Below are 21,198 nucleotides of genomic sequence, written 5' to 3' on the forward strand. Positions count from 1 at the left end.
TTTGGTAAATATAGTCCAATTCATGGTTATTTTTTGGTCAAGTTCAAGCTGACCAATTTGCTTCATTCTCAGCTTCCTCCTTGTCCCAGCTCACACTGCCCCAATCCCACACACTGGTTCTAGTTCCAGAGGAAATTTATATAAACTCATTTGGAAATAAGGGTGGGGATTCCAGATTAGGCATACACTTTCTAAATGTTCTTTTCCCCTTATTCTCTCCCTAGCCTCAGCTATTCCTGTCTTCATAGCAGTTTGCTCTGGGCCCAAGGCTAGTGGCACATTTCATTCTAATTTAGCAACGTGGCAGGTATGATCTAATGATCTCTGATCATTCAGGTCTGGCAGGAACTCCACAAGGTGGCCACTTGGGCTTATCAGCTCAATTTTTTCAGCTGACTTCTACATTTTTCAAGGGTCCTATGTAAAATATTCAGGATCCATTTTTGGCCATCACAGGCTACCAGAAAAAAGAGGGTGGATGTGAGCTCATGGAAAGAGCTCAATTATTTCCAGTCCCTAAGAGATTCCAAACTTTGTGGAGTCTCCTCTTATGTTTCCTTCTGTCAGTTTCTCTGGACTCACTTTGCAAAGGGCAGAAGAACCACAATGGCAGACAGCTTCTCAATCTTTTGTGTCTGTGTTGCACCCACTCCCTGATCCCAGCAGTCTTTATGTGGTGGGAGTTCTTACTTCTTACACAGTAACCAAATCCAGCAAGGCTCACAACAGGAGCGGTGCTCTTCTAATTGAATTCTGAAGTGGCCCATTGCCAGCATAACATGTGATGAATGGTAGTGCGAAGCGTGGTGAGGGGGTGGTACCTGCAGCCTACCAGACAGCAGGAGAAGGCTTATCCACTTATATTTTGAAATATAACCGTGACCACATATAAAAATCTAAGTTTAGAAGCCTGTTCTATCTTCTTTCTTTGAAATAATAAACTCTTTCAAAGATGTAAGTTATTTCTGAATTCATAATTACTTTGTTTGAAATTATTAAATCAATAGTTACATATGCAATGAATGTTCATTGTTGTATTTAACTTAAACTTATGTATTTTAATGACAGTTTTTAAAGTATCGCTTTTAACCAAAAATAAATGCATGCATTTCTTTGCTTTCTTAAACCTCTTTTCCAAAAGTTTACTGTTCAGAATTCACACTTTATAAAAATTTATTTATCCTAGCAAAGTATGACCTGAACTTACTCAAAACAGTTGACAATACATTATCTATTCTATCAATTTTCTTCCCTAATTAATATTTCCTCTACCCTCTTCTTCAAATATGAGTACTTCAAAAAGTTCATTGAAAAATTGTATTGTCTTTTTTTTTTTTTTCTTCTTCTTCTTGTTTGTAGTTTTTCGTGACCAGCACTCAGCCAGTGAGTGCACCGGTCATTCCTATATAGGATCTGAACCCGCGGCAGGAGCGTCGCCACACTCCCAGCGCCGCACTCTACCGAGTGCGCCACGGGCTCGGCCCAAATTGTATTATCTTTTAATTGTATTTTCCCACAAACATTTAGAAGTACCCTCATATTTCCAAAGGTAATCTAAATAATTGATTTAGGAACTTCTCTAAGAATTCACTACAGTGAAATCAATGACTCTTAAACTGGGTGGCATAAAGAGCACCCTTTTTAGTATACTCATGGTTCTGTGAGTCAGAAAGTTGGGCAGTGCTTATTGCTTATTTCTGCCTTGTGGGGTGTGATCTGGGGTTGCACAAATAGTTAAAAAAGCCAGACCGACTGCACAAGGGCCTTGTGCCTGCTACTCGGTTTTTCTCCATGAGCATCAGCCGGAGCAGCTCTTTCAAACTCCGTGCACTGCTTTGGCTGGATGGCAGCAACAGCCAATATTTTCTTCCTCAAAATTCTCAGATTTCTCACACAGCATCTGGCTTCCCAGAGGGAGAATGTTTCAGAAGTCCATCGTAGCCATAGATGTTAAGAAGCATCATTTCTGTCACGTACTATTGGTTATACTTTGCTGGTCCTGAATCAATATGGCAAGGAATTATGCAAGAGCATGAATACCAGAAGTGCAGTTCATGGGCACCTGGCTACCCTAGAATCTAAGAAACTGGGCTAATTTCTCCTCATTAAATGTTGCACTCTTATCTGGAATACTGCATGTCCTAACCACACTCATTTCTTTTGTTTGTTTTGTGAACAAAAACACAGTAAAAGGGAGTAAAACATTCTATTTCTTAGTGTTTGTCCTGAAACCAAGAGATGAACAATATTCTGTTAATGTGATATAGAACTGGGTTTTAAATTTTATGTGGTCTACAGTGCAAATGTGGAATGCATTCTAAAAATCCTCCCATGTCAGAGTTGCAAAAAGTAAAATGAAATTTAAAATACATCAAAACTCAATAAAGCATTTGAGATAATATAGTGAGGTTTGATTTTGTTGTTGCTGACAAAAGGTTGCAGAGAAGAGAAAGTTTAGAAGTGACACTCACAGGCTTGGCCATATTCATTCATTTTGTAGTTTCCTAAAGAAAATGGCTAACATTTTAGATTTTATAGTGAAACAGGGTTGTGGTGTTAGCTTCAGTTTAGGATTAAAGATATCTCTGTGATATGATTTCCTTGTCTTCCCTAAAAATTATAATCCTAGGGAACATGGTATGTTGACATTGTATGTAGTACCAGTGTGTGCAGGAGAAAGTCTGCTCCAAATGCAGAAATCCCTTTTTGCCCACAAACTATTCCCTCTTAAATTAGAGGTTTAGACACACACTGAACGCAGATGTTCTCCACCTGTCATCATAAACATCCTTTTTAGCTGGTCAAATATGGTCCACTGAGAACCTAGCTTCTTTTCCTAACACACACATTTATTGTGTACTTAAACATTTCTAATATCTGTCTACAAAAAGTTACTTATTTAACAACCCACAGTATAAGCTGGGTTGAGAGGCACTGTGCTGATTATCTCTGGAATTCCTAACTAGCCTACAAGGCTTCTTCAAAACCATTGAGTCTTATCTTTGGAAGATTCTGGATCCCTGGATTACATGTTCTTATAAACCGGGTTAATTTGACCTAATGCCTACAGTTCAATAAAGCTATCATATTCCATGAAGGAACCAGAGGTGTGTTTAGGCACTATCATAACTCAGAAAACGTCACGTAGACCACATTCTGCAAGTGTGTGGCACAACAGTGATGTGCTGTTCACTGAGCATGCTGCCAACACTGGTAGTGATGGTACTTTGTTAAAAAATATTCATTCACCATTGCAAATACAGTAAAATCCTTATTCTTTAAAACAATCCTAAACTGTCCGCAAACCTTTTACCCCATACTTTATTCTATCGATATACTTCATATTCCAGTCTTGCCTAATTACACCACATTTTCCTTTTCTCATAACTTGGCTTGAACTATTCTTTTATTCTTAAATGCCTGAGATGTATATCACCTTATCTTCAATTATCCAAAGCTTACAGTTATCCAAAGCTTGCAGCACTCCAATGAAATTCCACATTCTATAATTTCCATATTCTGTATCAGAACTAATTTTTTCCTGGACTCCTTTAGGATTTTAGTACCTCTATTGCTTTTAATTTTTTAAAACTTAATATAGTATATTTGTTATAGTTGCCTACACCACTATTCTTTAATTTCTTGATGCCAACTAGAGGCCTAGACCCCAGTGCCCTAGCATTGATACCTTGAACTTAGGTGCTTAGTTACTATTAATAGATAAACAAATGAGTAAAGATATCCAATAATCAAATGTAATATTACATTCACCACTAATGTTTGATTAAGTAGAAACATTTGTGATTCTAAAAGAGAACAACCATAAAGCAGGATGAAATCAGGCCACTGGGAAGAAATTTTAGAGAATCCATCAAACACCTCACATTCAGAGTGATGATGTTTTACACTTTTTCATAACCTGAATGTTCTATTGTTTGATAATTGTTACCTTATAATTTCAATTAAATAGGAATAGTGTTTACTGAGTTCAAGTGCAAAATAAGTTACAAATATGAATTTAGTAATTTTTTTTTCCTTCCCTTTCATTTCACATACTCTTTTCAAGTAAGTATGGACTGGGATGAGAAGAAATAAGAAAACAAAAATTCAATGCAAAACTGATTTAATGTGGGACATATTTGCAATGGGAAAAACATAAAAGAATAAGGAGTTTTATAATACACATATTCTATAGACATGAAAAACAATAATACTTGTAATTGAAATGCTTTGTGAAAGAAAAAAGTTACCAAGTGAAGATTCTGCAAAATTTTTAATACTGTTTTCCAGTCATATTTAAGACAAGTAGAAAAAACATAACTTTCCCACTTCTATGGATCAGTGTAATACCACCTGAACTAATGAAAAAGCTGTTATTCACCAGAAAGACTACATTTGTATACCAGTTGAAAATATACATGTAACTCATAAAGTAGCCCCTTTTTAATTTCATTTCCTTTTAGCTATGTTAAATGCTACTTATTTTATCTGCTATTATAACATATTCCATAAAAGAATGAAAAAATTGTGTATATTAAACATGTTATATATTTTATATATTATTTATTAAATTTATAATGTATTAAATAAATTATAATCTTTTAATCCATTCATCTGTTGATGGGCATTTGGGTTGATTCCATCTCTTGGCTATTATGAATAGTGATGCAATGAACATGGGAGTGGAGGCGTCTTTTTGATATATTGATTTTATTTCCTTTGGGTATATACCCAGTAGTGGGAAGCTGGGTCATAAGGTAGATCTATTTTTAGTTCTCTAAGGAACCTCCATACTGTTTTCCACAGTGGCTGTACCGATTTATATCCCACCAGCAATGTAGGAGAGTTCCTTTTTCTCTTCATCCTTGCCAACAGTTGTTATTTTCTGACTTGCTGATAATAGCCATTCTAGATGGAGTGAGATGATCTCTCACTGCAGTTTTAATCTGCATTTTCTTGATGATTAGTAATGTTGAGCATTTTTTCATATACCTGTTAGCCATTTGTACATCTTCTTTTGAGAAATGTCTATTCAGGTTATTTGCCCATTTTTAATCGAATTATTATTATTATTATTATTATTATTACTTTTTGCTATTAAGTTGTTCCAGTTTCTCATATAGTCTGGATAGTCCATTGTCAAATGAGCAGTTTGCAAATATTTTCTCCCATTCTTCTGGTTGCCTCTTTGCTCTGTTGATTAATATAGCTTAGAAAAGTTGGCTTTTTATTACTTATTTTCCTATTAAATTCAGAAAATGGGGTGGTTGCTGAGAGTAATAACTATGAATGATTTTACCTTGGACAGTTTAGAAGTCCAATAAAAATATAAAACCTGTTTCAATGGGCTACAAAGGACTTACTTAACTTTTGGTTCTTTGGCTCTGTTTGAATAATATTGAAATAGATTCTAAGTTTAAAATGAGAACACTTTTAGTGTGAGGTAGTAGTAGCTTTGTCATCAGTTTCAGGTCAGATGAGCAGCTTGATTTCTCACAGAATCTGCTTTTAAGTTTTATGCCACAGTACGCTTTTTTGCTAGTCATTGTATTGCATGTCAACTTTGCTGTTGACCTGATTGCTCCAGCCTCTCTCCAATGCCCTGTGTTCCAGAGCGCTCAGATAGGGAAGGTCCACACCATGTGACATTCTCTAGTCTCTAGCATATCAATGCATTATTGATCTGTAGCCATCAGAGACTTCTCTCCAGCCAGAATAATGCATGAAGACACCATTCTGATATTTCTCCTCTATGCTGCTTCCTCATAATGAGAAGGAGATTTCTCCTTGACACCTGACTCCCCTTGTTGCTTTGCCTCACACGGGGTGATGGAGATGCAAAAAGGATTACTCAAATCCCATTTCTTCTGAGCTGTGAGAGCCTGCGAAGGGGTTAATTATCTGAAACCCTCAAGAGAGAGGCATTCCTCCTTTGGGAAATTAACCACAAACTGGGGTTCTCTCCCCACATCTATTCTCCAGACCAGGAAGTTACAGAAAAGGAGCATAGGTGGGATTTTGGCTAAGTACAGTTTAACAATAGAGGCTGGTAACATCAGTGAAATAACAAAGTGACATTCCGTAATGCAATTTTCAAAAGGTTCATTCGATCCACCAACAAAAGCTTGATGGTAGCAAACACTATTTTTCCCTACAGCAATTTCCCGAGGATTTTTATATATCAATCTGTAGGTTAACCAAGGACATTTGTCCTTGAGCCAGCAATTCTTTATATGTAACAGAGACTTTAGCCGGAGCAAAGTTTCCTGTCTTTTGCAAGGTAAACATTTCTATATGTAATTCCAAAATGTTAGGCTAAACCTGAAACTACAGGGCTTTGGAAACTAGGCCCTGTGAAATATATTTGCTTTATAAATGTTAGTGCTCTCTATATCCCCTCATCTGTTTCTGCCCCTTTTAGATTCTTCAACCCTTCAAAGTTTATAATACTGTTGGTCTTCATTTGACACTCAGTTCAGAGGGTAGGGAACAGGGTAAAACTTAACAAAAACATCCCCTTTGTCAACATAAAATTCCTTTCCCTCTACTTTCAAGCTCTAGTATGGAAATAGAAACAAGCAAACAAACAAAGAACAACAACAAAAATCTTATATCTTCCTTAAAATATCTATTATGCAGTTAGTTGCTGAGTGTGTTTCCATAATTACTGATATGTGTGACAACTCCCTCAGGGCAAATAACAAGTTCCTCTTTTGCAGATGAGACACTTATGTTTCCAGAGTCTAAGAAAGTAATATCTAAAAATCTTTATTCTACTTCATCTGTACAACTTAGATTATTTGGGTTTGAAAGGAAATGATACACTCATTTTATCTTTGCTGCTACATGTTCATTATAAGGATGCTCTAAAAAATATGAAATCATAAGATACAATATCATTTAATGACTGTGAATTTCATGGGCAACCAAAAAATTCTGGCTGGAATGACCATGCACTGTCATTGAGAAGTTATCTTTCACCAAGCATTTAGGAAAAATGACTTTTATAATCAACTAATTATTTATAAATTTCTCAAGACTGGGTTATACATTGACTCACCAATAACCAAGAGATCCAGTAATCGTGTCCCTGCCTGGGAGGCAGATATCTACTGAGCCCTGTTCCTCTTTCTCTTCTTCCCAACTCTCTTCAACAACTTTTTACGTTCATCCCAGTGGTCAGTATAACTTTTTACTGCACACTAACTCACTTTCCAGGCAGGAAAAACAATCAACTTTCTGCTTTAGAGGTTTCTCAAACAACTACAGATAGAACTGCCATATGATCCAGCAACCCCACTGCTGGGTATAAACCCAAAGGAATGAAAATCTTCATGTTGAAGGGATACTTGCACTTCCGTCTTTATTGCAGCTCTATTTACAATAGCCAAGATATGAAACTAACCTAAATGTCCATCAGCGGATGACTGGATATGGAAAATGTGGTATATATACTCAATGAAGTACCACTTAGCCATAAAAAAGAATGAAATTCTGCCATTCGCAGCAACATGGAGGAACTTGGACAAAATTAGGTTAAGTGAAATAAGCCAGGCACAGAAAGAGAAGTACTGCATATACTCACTCTTAAGTGGAAATGGAAGGAAGGAAGGAAGGAAGGAAGGAAGGAAGGAAGGAAGGAAGGAAGGAAGGAAGGAAGGAAGGAAGGAAGGAAGGAAGGAAGGAAGGAAAAAAGAAGAAAAAAGAAAGAAAGAAAAAACAATCATAATACGTTGAATTTTCAGAAGGAGAGAACAGAACTGTGGTTATCAGAGGTGGGATAGGGGGAGGGTTGTTAACATGAAACTGGTTAAGGGTCACAAAGAATGATTACTTTTTGAAAACACATGAGTGCACTAATTATCCTGATTTGATCATCACGTATTGTACACAGGTACTGATATTCAACGCTGTACCTCACAAATATGTATAATCAATTATGTTTCAATAAAAAAACAAAAAATACAATGTTTTAATTTATGTCCAAAAAGTCTTTTCTGAGATCACCCTTGTGAATGTCCAGTATACTAAAATCTTTCCTTGTAAACCATATGAATAAGAGTAAAGCATGGCTATTTTATGTTATATGATCATAAGAAACTTTCTTTGAAACCACATAAGGTGCCTATTTGATGGACTCAGCTATTTAGAACAACAGGCATATTATATGGGGAATTTAAGAAACCATAAAAATAATTATATACTGATTTAACAGACTTATGTTTTCGGTGACACTGAACATCCAGTGTTGTTTTACTGCTTTCATTTTTCATTGCTGTTTTGGAGGGCATGTATCACTTTGTTGGAACAAATCAATTTTGTTAAAAGACATGTAATTTGTCTGCAAATTTAACGTGTAGCTTGGGTTGCAAAATTACCTGGTAATCTATGGTCAACTATTTAGACTCTTCATGTTGAGTACAATCTTACAAAAAGCCAAATTCTCTTTTCCAAAATGTGAATCATTTATATACTGAAGAAAATATGGATTTTCTCCAAATCCCCCAAAGGTTTTTTTGCAGTTCTCCCATTAATTTTGTCACAGGACTCAAATTGCACCCTCTCTGCTTGAGACACTTCGAGCACTATTGAACCTGTAAGTATTTCCTGTTATTGAAGTAAGCAGCATTTCTGGTCCTATGATAAATAAACTGGAGAAAGTTACCCATTTGGGGTTTATCAACCTTTAAAATCCAAAATGTGACACTGATCTTTCCATCACCTTCCACCACCTTCCACCACCTTAGAGGTACAATGTTCAGGTCACAGTACTTCGTTCTTCACATTAATGAGGGCGTATCACTGTGCATCTTAGATCACTGGATGCATAGAAATTTTACAAATGTAAAGGGGCTTCATAAGGTTTAGCCGTTCTCTTCCATGCATGAAGGACTTGTCACTTTGTACTTGACATTAGAAATTTAACAGACAAGGACAGCATCCTAAAAGATAGTAAATCCATCAAGTTGCCAGTGGACAACTTTGGAGTACAGAACTAAGAACTGCACATTAACTTAGGGCAGAATCCTGGAAGCATATTGTTGTTATATTGAGTAATAATACACTACTTTTGGTCAAGTGAAAAAAAAAAAAAAAAAAAACAGAAAATAAATGCTTCACTATGACAATAGCCCTGTACCAAGTACCAAGGGGAATATGTTCCAATGACAAGATCACATTTCAGGGTAGTAGCTATAAGAGGAGCTGCTCCTGGCTGTGTTTGGGGTCATATGTAGATATGTAGATATCCTACAAAGCTGGAAAACCAAGCAAGAACTTTGAGAAATGACCACATTTTCATTTTGTATGACTTTAATCTTGGTTAGTAAAGTGAACTTAAGAAAGACATTTCTCAGTAAGTTAAGTTAACTTGATGGTCAGAGACTCTTTCAGTCTAAATTTTTTCTCCCTTAAAATCACATGAAGCCAGGGATTTCTGAAAATTGTAATTTTCAAAGATATTTCAAAGAAAAAGAAAAAAATCACTCATGAACATTCACATACACCTTCAAATGTGTCTCTTGGAAGGGTGGTCACTATTCTGGTGAGATGGGTATTTACGGTGATGGATTGTAGTGGAACTGAGAGATGATTAGAGAAGCAACTAATGTCAAGAGGAGTTTTTCCACACAATTACTGGCATATTTCCTTCTCTCAAGTTAATCACAGCACAACATACATAAAATGAAGTAAAGAAACCAATAGGAAGGAGATATATTAAACAAAAATGGTCAAGATAAAATCACTTTTACTTCTGGAAAAACATAATCAAGTTAGTGTACCCTCACTTGAGACACCAAAATAAATTCTGGGGGAATTTATTTATTTCATTTAAAGAATTAAATGTAATAAGTTAGACAGTAGAAACTTTGCCACTCATTTGATGCCTTCCAAACTGCCTTGTGGCATTCACATTTTAAAATAAAATAATATCTTCTTTCCTATCTAAATCATACAATTCTTGATCCATATTATCCAATTAAGCCCTCCCCCATGCTTAATTGTAGAATTTGTCACCTGCATAGAGAGATAATGTTACCTTCAGATTAGTGTAGTATAAACAGGCCTACCTTACTAACCTTACCCATTTAACGTGTTTTTTTCCTAAGTACACAGACCAGAGAACCCATCAAGCAAGCAAAACCCATCATGTGAAAAAGGACAATTAACTCAGTATTTAATTCCTAAAGAATTACATTTTGACAGTGTAATATGTAACTCTGAAATTAAGCAATTTCTGATTCTCATTCTCAAGAATATTGCTAAGGAAAAGAGACAAGTCATAAATGGTGATATAAATCACAGGTGAGTGACTGAAAGTGTTGATGAAGGCAAGAGGATGGCCTCAATGCATCCCCACTGCAATCATATTGACCTCAAAACACTGATTCTACACAGTGGGAGTAGCCATAGCAACGACATGATGGATGTCCTGCCGACCACTGCTTTCCTCCACTCAAGACCTCTCCTTGCCAGAAGTGTCTCCATTCCTTCCTTGGGACGGAGGCTGTCATGTTAGTTGATTAACTAAAGCCTTCCTCCTCTATCTCACTATGAGAAGAGCAGAAGTTGACTTTTTGCATTTGCATGTTTTCTTTTTCCTTTTGGACTTTAAAAGTGTATAATTTGTTTTCCAGTTTTAACTTTTAGTTGCTAACACTATCCATGACTTGTTTTGGGGGAGAATGGAGAGATGCAAAGGAATATGAGAAAAATAACCAAGAAACTATTTTTGGAAATAAATTATGTAACTTATGTATTTATTTTCAACAAGATTTGTGTGTGTGTGTTTCTAGTATAAACTTGTTGCTATTGTAGGTGCAGAAGAAGGGGAAATTAACTACTCTTATGACACTTACACTCCAGTGAGATTTAGAAGACAGTTCTCTAAGTTGCATATGATACATACCTCTTCAATTTACTATATGTTAGCTTAAATTTTTTCTAAATTTAGACAAAATTTAAAATCCATTTTTAAAATATTTTTATGGACATTAAAATTAATGGAGTATGTCAGCTTGAACTTACTTGTAATGGACCATTCTGTATGAAAAAATGCCCCCAACCTTTTTTGAAACTGAAACATATCAATAAACCACTCTCTAACCTTATAACAATTGGACAACCTTTTCCAATAAGACTTAAGTAAATATAATAGTACAAAAAAATCTAGAGCTACTCTTTTCCAATAAAAATCTTCAAACCATTTTTGAGAGTGAAGAACTCATCATACTATTTTTTAACTCCTTTTCACTAAGTTAGGAGCCCGTTTTTCTATTTCATGTCCACACTTATCCAGTGGCACCTCACCTTAGCAATTAAATTCTCTGAGGTGGAACATGGTTAAATTCATTTTAGAAAATCAAAGTACAGCTCCATCACTTGAATTTTCCTTATCTATCATGGCAGTAATATCTTCAAAGACTTCCATCAGGCTGTTTAAGCTTCACTTCTATGCAGCCAGAAGTTTCTGTGGTTGGCCCTTATCAAAATGTCCTTTAAGTTGTTTTCTCACTCTCTTCTTTACTGTTTCATTACTGCCTGACAGAGCTGCTCTCTCTCTATCAGGCCAAGTGTCATTGCACTCTATAATTCTCTTACGATATAATTCTAAACTATCAAGTAAGTTTTTCAAAGCAGTTTGGTTGGACTCTAAGTCTTCAATTTTATGTGTTTCTCATCTCTAGCACTTCTTTAAGGAATGACTGCATGACTGGATTTCCCAATGATGATCTGCAATGACAAAATGACAGAAAGTAACATTATCTGAAAATAAAAATAAAAATAAATAAGTGTTTACAATATGAGAAAGATTTACAAGCCAAGGTAAAATATTGATCCATTCATCTGTTAAGTTTTTCTTAGTTACCTTCTAATCACTGGAGATTACTACTGTTAGTCCCCTTTATTTTAAATATTCATTTTTAATCATGGTGCTTATTCAGTGTCTATATGGCAGATTACCCAAAGAACCATACACTTTATTTTGGCTATTTGCAACACCCAGAGCAACTTTGCTTTAATGACCAAGCTAAATAAAAAACCTGAACTGCAATCTTTTCATATTGACAACACAGACCTGTGTGCAAGACAATATAAGCCTGAGAGTGAAAGACCATTTAACTTAAATATATACATATATATATGTGTGTGTGTGTGTGTATATATATATATATATATATATATATATATAGAGAGAGAGAGAGAGAGAGAGAGAGAGAGAGAGAGAAACAAGCAGGATTTGGCAGGAGGCCCGAAAAGGAATACAAACACTAACAAGTAAACTTAGCTCTATTGCAAATTTATTAAATATACACGCTGAAATTGGTGGGCATGTAAAGAACTGACCTATGTAATTTTCTGAAAACAGTACCTTGTCTATATACTATAAGGCTAAAGTGAAGAAGTCCTGTACATAAATGCTTAAATCTAGTTAGTAAATCTATTTTACGTGTATATAAATATTGGAAAAATAACTGCCCTATGGGAGAAAGAATTTACCTATAAGCAAAGAGGGAAAACTAAAAAGATCTCTGCAGTGTTGCAGTGATATCAGAGGTAACAGTATAAATTTGCAGTGATCAATAAATGACAGATAGGTAAATAGATAGATTGATATAGATGATGGATAGGTAGATAGATACATATGATGAATGGATAGGTAGAGAGATGGATATAGCGACATGCATACATACATATACACACACACATACACAGATATAGGTATGTGTATATTCACGGGTTAGCATACATGCATATATTTCCTAGCTCACTGCTGAAATGCCTAGAAACAATGACATCTGTGTAGTAAATTGACATCCAGGACAGAAGCTGGTCTTTATTCCCAGACTGCCTTTGATGATGTGAATGGAGGGAGAGGGTGGTTAAGTAATACTGATTCAAAGTGTATAAATGTTAACATCCCTTAATTTAAAAATATTGACAGTTTTGAAGTGTGTAGTGTAAATGCATTCAGAATCTGAAATATACTTATGTATCTTGAGGTTTGCCAAAATTATTATGATTGTTATTGAGATAATAATTAAATAGCCATGCCTAATGAGCATGCTGTGGTGCTTATTAAAAATAGAAGATTCAGATATATGGCACTTCATGTAGACATTGCACAAATGCTATATATTTTCAAAAAGCAAATAAGGAACATTTTGTGTACATACATATCTCTGATGGTGTTGAATCAGATTGTTAAAATAATTAGCTTCAGTAAACCAATATTAGTTTATAAAAACCAATTTTTGAAAAGCCTTACATGGAGAAAGCAACTGGGCAATCATTCTACTTTGAGATATCTCCATGACAGGCATTTTATATACATATGTATATATTTAGCATTTCATGTAAAAATATGCGATATGCATTTGATTGCATTAAAAAAACTACATGGTAGACAACAAAAATATCTTTAAAAATTTAAGAAAATCAAAATCATATCAAGTATCTTTTCTGACCAGAAGGCATAAACTAAAAATCACTAACAGAAGGAATTTTGGAAAGTTCCTGACCAACCAAAGGATGAAAGAGGAAATTAAAAGGTAAATTAAAAATATATTGAGACAAACAAAAATGGAAACACAGCATATCAAAACTTATGAGATGCAGCAGAAGTAGTTCTAAGAGGGAAGTTTATAGCAATAAATATGTACATCAAAACAGAAGAAAGATACCAAATAAATAACCTAATGTGACACGTTAAGGAACTAGAAAAACAATTACAATGTAAGCCCATAGTAAGTAGAAGGAAGAAAATCATAATGAACAGGACAGAAATAAATGAAATCGAGACTAAAAAAAACAATAAAAAAGATGACAAATTGAAGAGTTGTTTTTTTAAAGATAAACAAAATCTATAAACCTGTACTCAGACTAACTAAAAAAAAAAGAGTGAAGACTAAAATAAATAAAATCAGAAATTTAAAAAGAGGCAATAAAACTGATGCCAATGAAATAGCAGAGATTGTAAGAGATTACTAGGAACAATTATAGAACAACAAATTAAGTAACCTAGAAGAAATGGACAAATTCCTTGGTACATACAACCTACCATTATTGAATTGTAAAGATATAGAAAATCTAAACATACCAACAACAAGTAAGAAGATTGAATCAGTAATAAAAAACTCTCCTATCAAAAAAAGCCCAGGACATGATTGATTCACTGCTGAATTCTACCAAACATTTAAAGAACCAATAATAGTCCTTCCCAAACTCTTCCAAAAAATTGAAGAAGAGCAAATACTACTTAACGTCTTTTACAAAACCAGCATTACCCTGATATCAAAGTCAGACAAATACACTAGAAGAAAAGAAAATTACAAGCCAATATCCCCGATGAACATAGAGGCAAAAATCCTCAAAAAAAGAAAAAAAAAACTAGCAAATAGAATTCAACAGCATATTAAAGAATCATTGAATCATTCACTATGATCAAGTGGAATTTATCCCAGGAATACAAGGATGGTTCAACAATATATTTTACATAAACTTATAAATTTGATACACCCAATTAACAAAATGAAGGATTATATAATTCCATCAATATATGCAGAATAAATATTTTTTTATAAATCCATCATCCAGGCCGACCCCGTGGCTCACTCGGGAGAGTGCGGTGCGGGGAGCGCAGCGGCGCTCCCGCCGCGGGTTCGGATCCTATATAGGGATGGCCGGTGTGCTCACTGGCTGAGCACGATATGGGCGACACCAAGCCAAGGGTTGCAATCCCCTTACCGGTCACAAAAAAGACAAAAAAATAAATAAATAAATAAAATAAATCCATCATCCATTCATAATAAAATCTCTCAAGAAATCAGGTATAAAAAATAATGTATCTCAGCACAGTAAAGCCCTTGTATGACAAACTCACAGCTAGCATCATATACAATGGCGAAAGGTTGAAAACTTTTCCTCTAAGATCAGGAATAAGACAAGAATGCCCACTGTCACCACTTCTATTCATTATAGTACTGGAAGTCCTAGCCAGAGCAATTAAGCAAAAAAAGAAATAAAAGACATCCAAATTGGATAGAAAGACATTAGATTATCCATGTTTGCAGACAATATAATCCTATATGTAGAAGACCCTAAATACTCCACCAAAAAACTGTTAGTACTAACAAACAAATTCAGTAAAGTTGCAGTATACAATATCAACATACAAAACTCAGTAGCATTTCTATGCACTAACGACAAATTATCAGCAACAGAAACCAAGAATTCAATCCTATTTACAATAGCTACAAAATAAAATAAAATACTTAAAAATAAGTTAAACCAAGAAGGTGAAAGACCTATACACTTAAAACTACAAAACATTGGTGAAAGAAATTGAAGACACAAATAAATGGAAATACATCTAGTGCTTTTGTTCATGAATTGGAAGAATTAATATTGTTAAAATATCCATCCTACCCAAAGTAAGCTAAAGAGTCAATGTGATTCCTATTAAAATTCCAAAGACATTTTTTCACAGAAATAGTAAAAACAATCATAAAATTTGTGTGGAACCACAAAAGACCCCAAATTACCATTGTAATCTTAAGCAAAAAGAACAAAGCTAAAGGCACACACTACCTGACTGCAAAATATACTGCAAAGTAATAGTAATCCAAACAGCATGATACTGTTCATAAAAACAGACAAATAGACCAGTGGAACACAATAGAGAGCACAGAAATAAATACACATATTTATATTCAATTGATTTTTGACAAAGGTGCCAAGAACACACAATGGGAAAAGGACAGTCTTTCTAATAAATGGCATTAGGACAGCTGAATATCTATGTAGTGAAGAATGAAATTAGACCTTTATCTCATACCATATACAAAAATCAACTCAAAATGGATTAGAGACTTAAACATAAGACCTGAACCCTAAAATTGCTAGGAAAAAAACATAGAGTAAAAGCTCCTTGACATTGGTCTATGCAATGATTTTCTGGGTATAATACCAAAAGCACAGGCTACAAAAGAAAAATTAGACAAATGGGATTATATCAACCTAAAATATTTATGCACAGCCAAGAGAAAAAAACAGAGTGAAGAGACAGCCTACCGAGAGGGAGGAAATATTTGCAAACTGTACATCTGATAAGGGATTAATGTACAAAGCATAACGAACTCAAACAACTCAATAACAAGAATACAAATAACCCAATTAAAAATGAGCAAAGGACCTGAATACACATTTTTCAAGATAAGACATACAAATGGCCAATAGATATATGAGAAAATGCTCAACATCACTAATTATTGGAGAAATGCAAGTTAATACCACAATGAGATGTCACTTAAACTTGTTTGAATGGCTATTCCTAAAAAGAAGAGAGATTAACAAGTGCTGGTGAGAGTGTAGAGAAGAGCAAAGCCTAGCATACTGTTGATGGAAATGTAACTTAGTATAGTCATTATGGAAAACTGTATGGAGGTTCCTCAAAAAATCAAAGTAGAACTACCATATTATCCAGCATTCTGGATGTGTGTATACATTCAGAGGAAATGAAATCAGTATGTTGACAGGTATCTGCACTCCCATTGCAGCCGTATCTACAATAGCCAAAATAGGAAATCATCCTAAGTGTCCATCAACAGGTGAATGGGTAAAGAAAAGTTGGTATATATTCACAAAGGAATACATTTGACCTTCAAAAAGAAGGAAATTCTGTCATTTGAAACAACATGGATTAACCCAGAGGTTGTTATGTTAAATGAAAAAAGCCAGACACAGAAAGTCAAATACCACATCATCTCAATTTTTTTACGGAATCTAAACAATTGAACCCATAGAATTACAGAGTAGAATGGTACCAGGAGCAAGGAGATGGGTGTGGGGTGGGAAGATGTTGGCCAAATGATTCAAAACTACAATTAGCCAGGAGAAATAAATTCAACAGATACACTCTTCAACATGACGACAATAGTAACAATGTATTGTATTCTTGAAAATCACTAAGGAAGTAGATTTTAAGTGTCATCACAAAAAAAAAATGATAAGTATGTGAAGTAAGCATATATTAATTAGCTCAATTTAGCCCTTCCACAATGTACACACATTTGAAAACATCATGTTGTATGCAATAAATATATACATTTTTTGTCAATTAAAAAAAATCAATATGTAAAGAGAAAAAAAAAAATCCAGACAGGAAATGAAAGGAAACTAGTAATGCCAATGGAAAATGTTTATAGCATATGACTGACTTACTGGAATTATCTAGCTACTATACTTACAATTTTTATTTTATTTATTTATTTAGGTTTATGTCATTTCTTTTTATTATTATCTATAGTCATGGGGTAGAGAGTTTATTATCAGTATTTGTGTAGAGTATATGATGATCAAATCAATATTATTAGCATGTTCATCATTATAAATCATAATTACTTTTTGTGTCCCTTACCCAATTATTCCTTTTCCTCCCTTTTTATCCCATTTCCTATTTCTAGTAACTATAGGTCTGTTCATATATTTTATTTATTTGAATGATGATGACACTCTTAATTTAGCTAATTATTAATATACTGATTGTTTTTATTAATACATTGTAATATAAAGTAAATATAAATTTAAGTAATATAACCAGATAAAATTCAAGTGATTTTTAATGTAAGAATTTTGAAAATGGTATTTCTCACAGAATTTACTGTCACTTAAGTTTTATCTATGTCTTAAATAGTTTATATGTCTTATAATAAAGAAACCTTAAAAGCATAAATGACAGTGTCATGACAAATTTATAATTGAGGATAGACATCTGAATGTATGAAAAGCTATAGAAATTTCAATCTTTATCAGTTTCTTCTCAATGCATAATTTGATATTATATAGATGCAAAAATAAAATAAGAAACAATCCCTAACCTTAAGAAACTTATAGCAGAATGACATACAAAGCAATAATTTCAGAAATATGAGCTGTAATTGAGAAGTAACTAGAAAAAGCCAGAAAAGTCTAGCAGTAAAGGGAACTATATTATCAATGTATTCCCTGGTGGCCCAGATTAAGAAAAAGTGCTTAATATTTATTTTTCTTGTTTTATATACTTATTTATTTTTTGCTAATTCATTTATTTATTCATTTTTACCTCTGAATGTGCTGCATTAGGTTTAAAAAGAGGACACCATAGAATAGAATTTTTAAAAAACTGTATTTTGTCCCCCCCGTCTATGGTCCATGACAACTCATTTTAGAGAGCTAGTTTTCTTCTGATGTGTTGGACAACTCATTCTTTGAGGCCAACATCACCCTGATATCAAAACCAGACAAAGATACAACAAAAAAATAAAACTACATGTCAATATATTTGATCAACATAGATGCAAAAATCCTCAGTAAAATATTAGCAAACAATATACAGCAACACATCAAAAAAATTATATACCATGATCAGGTGGGATTCATCCCAGGGATACAAGGATGGTTCATCAATAATGTCAGTAAATGTGTTACACCACATCAACAAAATCAAGGACAAAAACCATATGATTATCTCAGTAGACATAGATAAAGCATTTAACAAAATTTAACATCCCTTCATGATAAAGACTCTCAGCAAATTAGGTATAGAAGGAAAGTATCTACAAAATAGACAAACCATTAGCTAGGTTAACAAAAACACAAACAAAAAACAAACAAAAAAAAAACAGAAAAATGAAGAAGAAAGATGACCCAAATAACAAAAGTCAGAAATGGAAAAGGGGACATTACAACTTATACAACAGAAATATGAAGAATCATTAGAGACTATCATCTCAACACAATAAAAGTTATATATGACAAACTCATTGCCAATATCATCATGAATGGGGAAAAGCTTTCAGCTTTCCCCTTAAGAATGGGAACAAAACAAGGATGCCCACTTTTATCACTCCTATTTAACATATTGGAAGTACTAGCTAGAGCAATCAGGCTAGAGAAAGAAATAAAGGGCATCCAGACTGGAAAAGATGAAGTCAAATTGTCCATGTTTGCATGTAAGATGATCCTATATAGAGAGAAATCTAAAGACTCTATAAAAAAATCTCTTAGAACTGAAGAAAAATTTCAGTAAAGTTGTGCTGACTTGCACATGTTAAACCATTCTTGCACCACTGGGATGAATCCCACTTGATCATGGTGTATAATCTTTTTGATGTGCTGTTGTATTTTGTTTGCTATTATCTTGCTGAGGATTTTTACACCCATGTTCATCAAGGATATTGTCCTGTACTTTTCTTTTTTTGTTGTGTCTTTGTCTGATTTTGGTATCAGGATGATGCTGGCCTCAGAATGAGTTTGGGAGAATGGCCTCTGTTTCAATTTTTTGGAATAGTTTGAAAAGAGTTAGTATTAATTTCTTTTTAAAGGTTTGGTAAAACTCAGCAGTAAACACATCTGGTCCTGAACTTTGCTTTGTTGAGAGACTGCTGGTAACTGCTTCAATCTCGTTGCTTGTTATTGGTCTGTTCAGGTTTTCTATTTCTTCTTGTTTCAGTGTTGGTAGTGTGTATGTGTCCAAAAATTTATCCATTTTCTCCAGGTTTTCAAATTTGTTGACTTACAGTTGTTTATACTATAATAATCTCTAATGATTCTTTGTATTTCTGTGGTATTGGTTGCAATGTCTCCTTTTTCATTTCTGATTGTTACTTGCGTCTTCTGTCTTTTTCTGATTGCAATTACACATAAATCCTCAAACTCCATTCAAAGTTAACCACAGCCTAGCTGTGTCCTGCCATGTGTCTGGTCATGAAAATAGTCTGAGACTGTTAAATCTTCCCTCTTTCCCCACCTGGTGCTTCCACCCTGCCTAGCTGACTCTGGTTTCTGAGCCCTCTAGATTTCAGGTTGTAAGGAGAATGAGAGAGATACTTTTGCTTATTACTGTCTTGTGCTTGGCAATCCTTTATTGCTGCCACTTTCTCTGCTGAGCCAATTTGTCAGGTGATTTTGGCAAGCAGCCCACCTCTCTCTATCATCCCTCTATTGCTGAGGACGTAAGCATCTGGTAGTACATTTTCAGTTGCTGCTTTTCCTCCTTCTTTTTTCTTTCTTTCTCATCCTTACTGTAATCTCATTGCTTTCCTGGATGCCATCCTAGATGGGATCTGTGGCAACTCCTTGTTGTCTTCCTCTCACTCGTGGTCCATGGGAGGGACTCACACAAAATTTGACCTGACACAGTCAGAAAGTGCACACTGCTAACATCTCTCTTTTTCCTGTGATCACAAGTTAGACATCCAAATTCTTAGGTGTTTGTTTCTCAGACATGAATTGAACACTGTTTCATTATGTCTTTGTAACTCTAGGAAACATAAATACCAAACTATCTGAGTTGTCCTATTGAAGCCCTTTCTTCTGGGTTTTGGGTTAGAAGAGGGAACTCACTGGATAAAAAGCTGTTGTGCTTTTTCAAGGAATGGTTTTCCTAATCTCCAATTTTTTCTTAGCCTTTCATCCTCTTTGGTAGACTGACAATATCTGTAGAAACCACCTTTGCAAGTGTTACAGAGAGTCTTGAATCCCCCTTTGAAATGTAGAATCTTTATTTCTGGGTTTCACCTGAAGCTGAAGACTGAAGTAGCTTTATTCTAAAATGCTCATTAGATAAAAATGTATTTATTTATGGTACATCTCAAGAAATTTTTTCTTCTGGCTATGGGTTTGTGGAGCACTTGAATACCCTAAAACTAATACATTAAAAGAAAGAGACTAGATACTATTAGAACTTGTAAAGATAAATAATCGAGCAAAAAATTGATCCTATCATAAAACTCAGTAAGAAAATATGGTAGCTAATAAAGTCAAGCACTGTAAGATTTTTTTTGTCTGTGTCCTAAAATGATGATGGTTCATTTGGTCAGTATGACTCACACACTAGCCAACTCTAATTAGTGAAACATTCAGACATGATCAGCTTATAAACAACTTTTTCCTTTTCCCTTTCCAGTATTAAGACTAAAATGGCTATTCGGACTTTTGGAATCAGTTTTCACAAGTTTATTCCAAATAGCACATAGATTTTTTTTTTTTTTTTGCATATTGAAAGATATAATTAATAGTAAATAGAAACTTCAAATAATAGTTAAATTTAGAAATGATCCCAAAATAAAGTTCATGTTAGGATTTTTAGGCAATAGAAAATTATGAAGGAAAATTTTAAGTATTGTGAAGATTTTGCTTATAATATCACATATTCTA

Source organism: Cynocephalus volans, chromosome 13 (genome assembly GCF_027409185.1).
Source record: "Cynocephalus volans isolate mCynVol1 chromosome 13, mCynVol1.pri, whole genome shotgun sequence".
NCBI classification, from domain to species: Eukaryota; Metazoa; Chordata; class Mammalia; order Dermoptera; family Cynocephalidae; genus Cynocephalus; species Cynocephalus volans.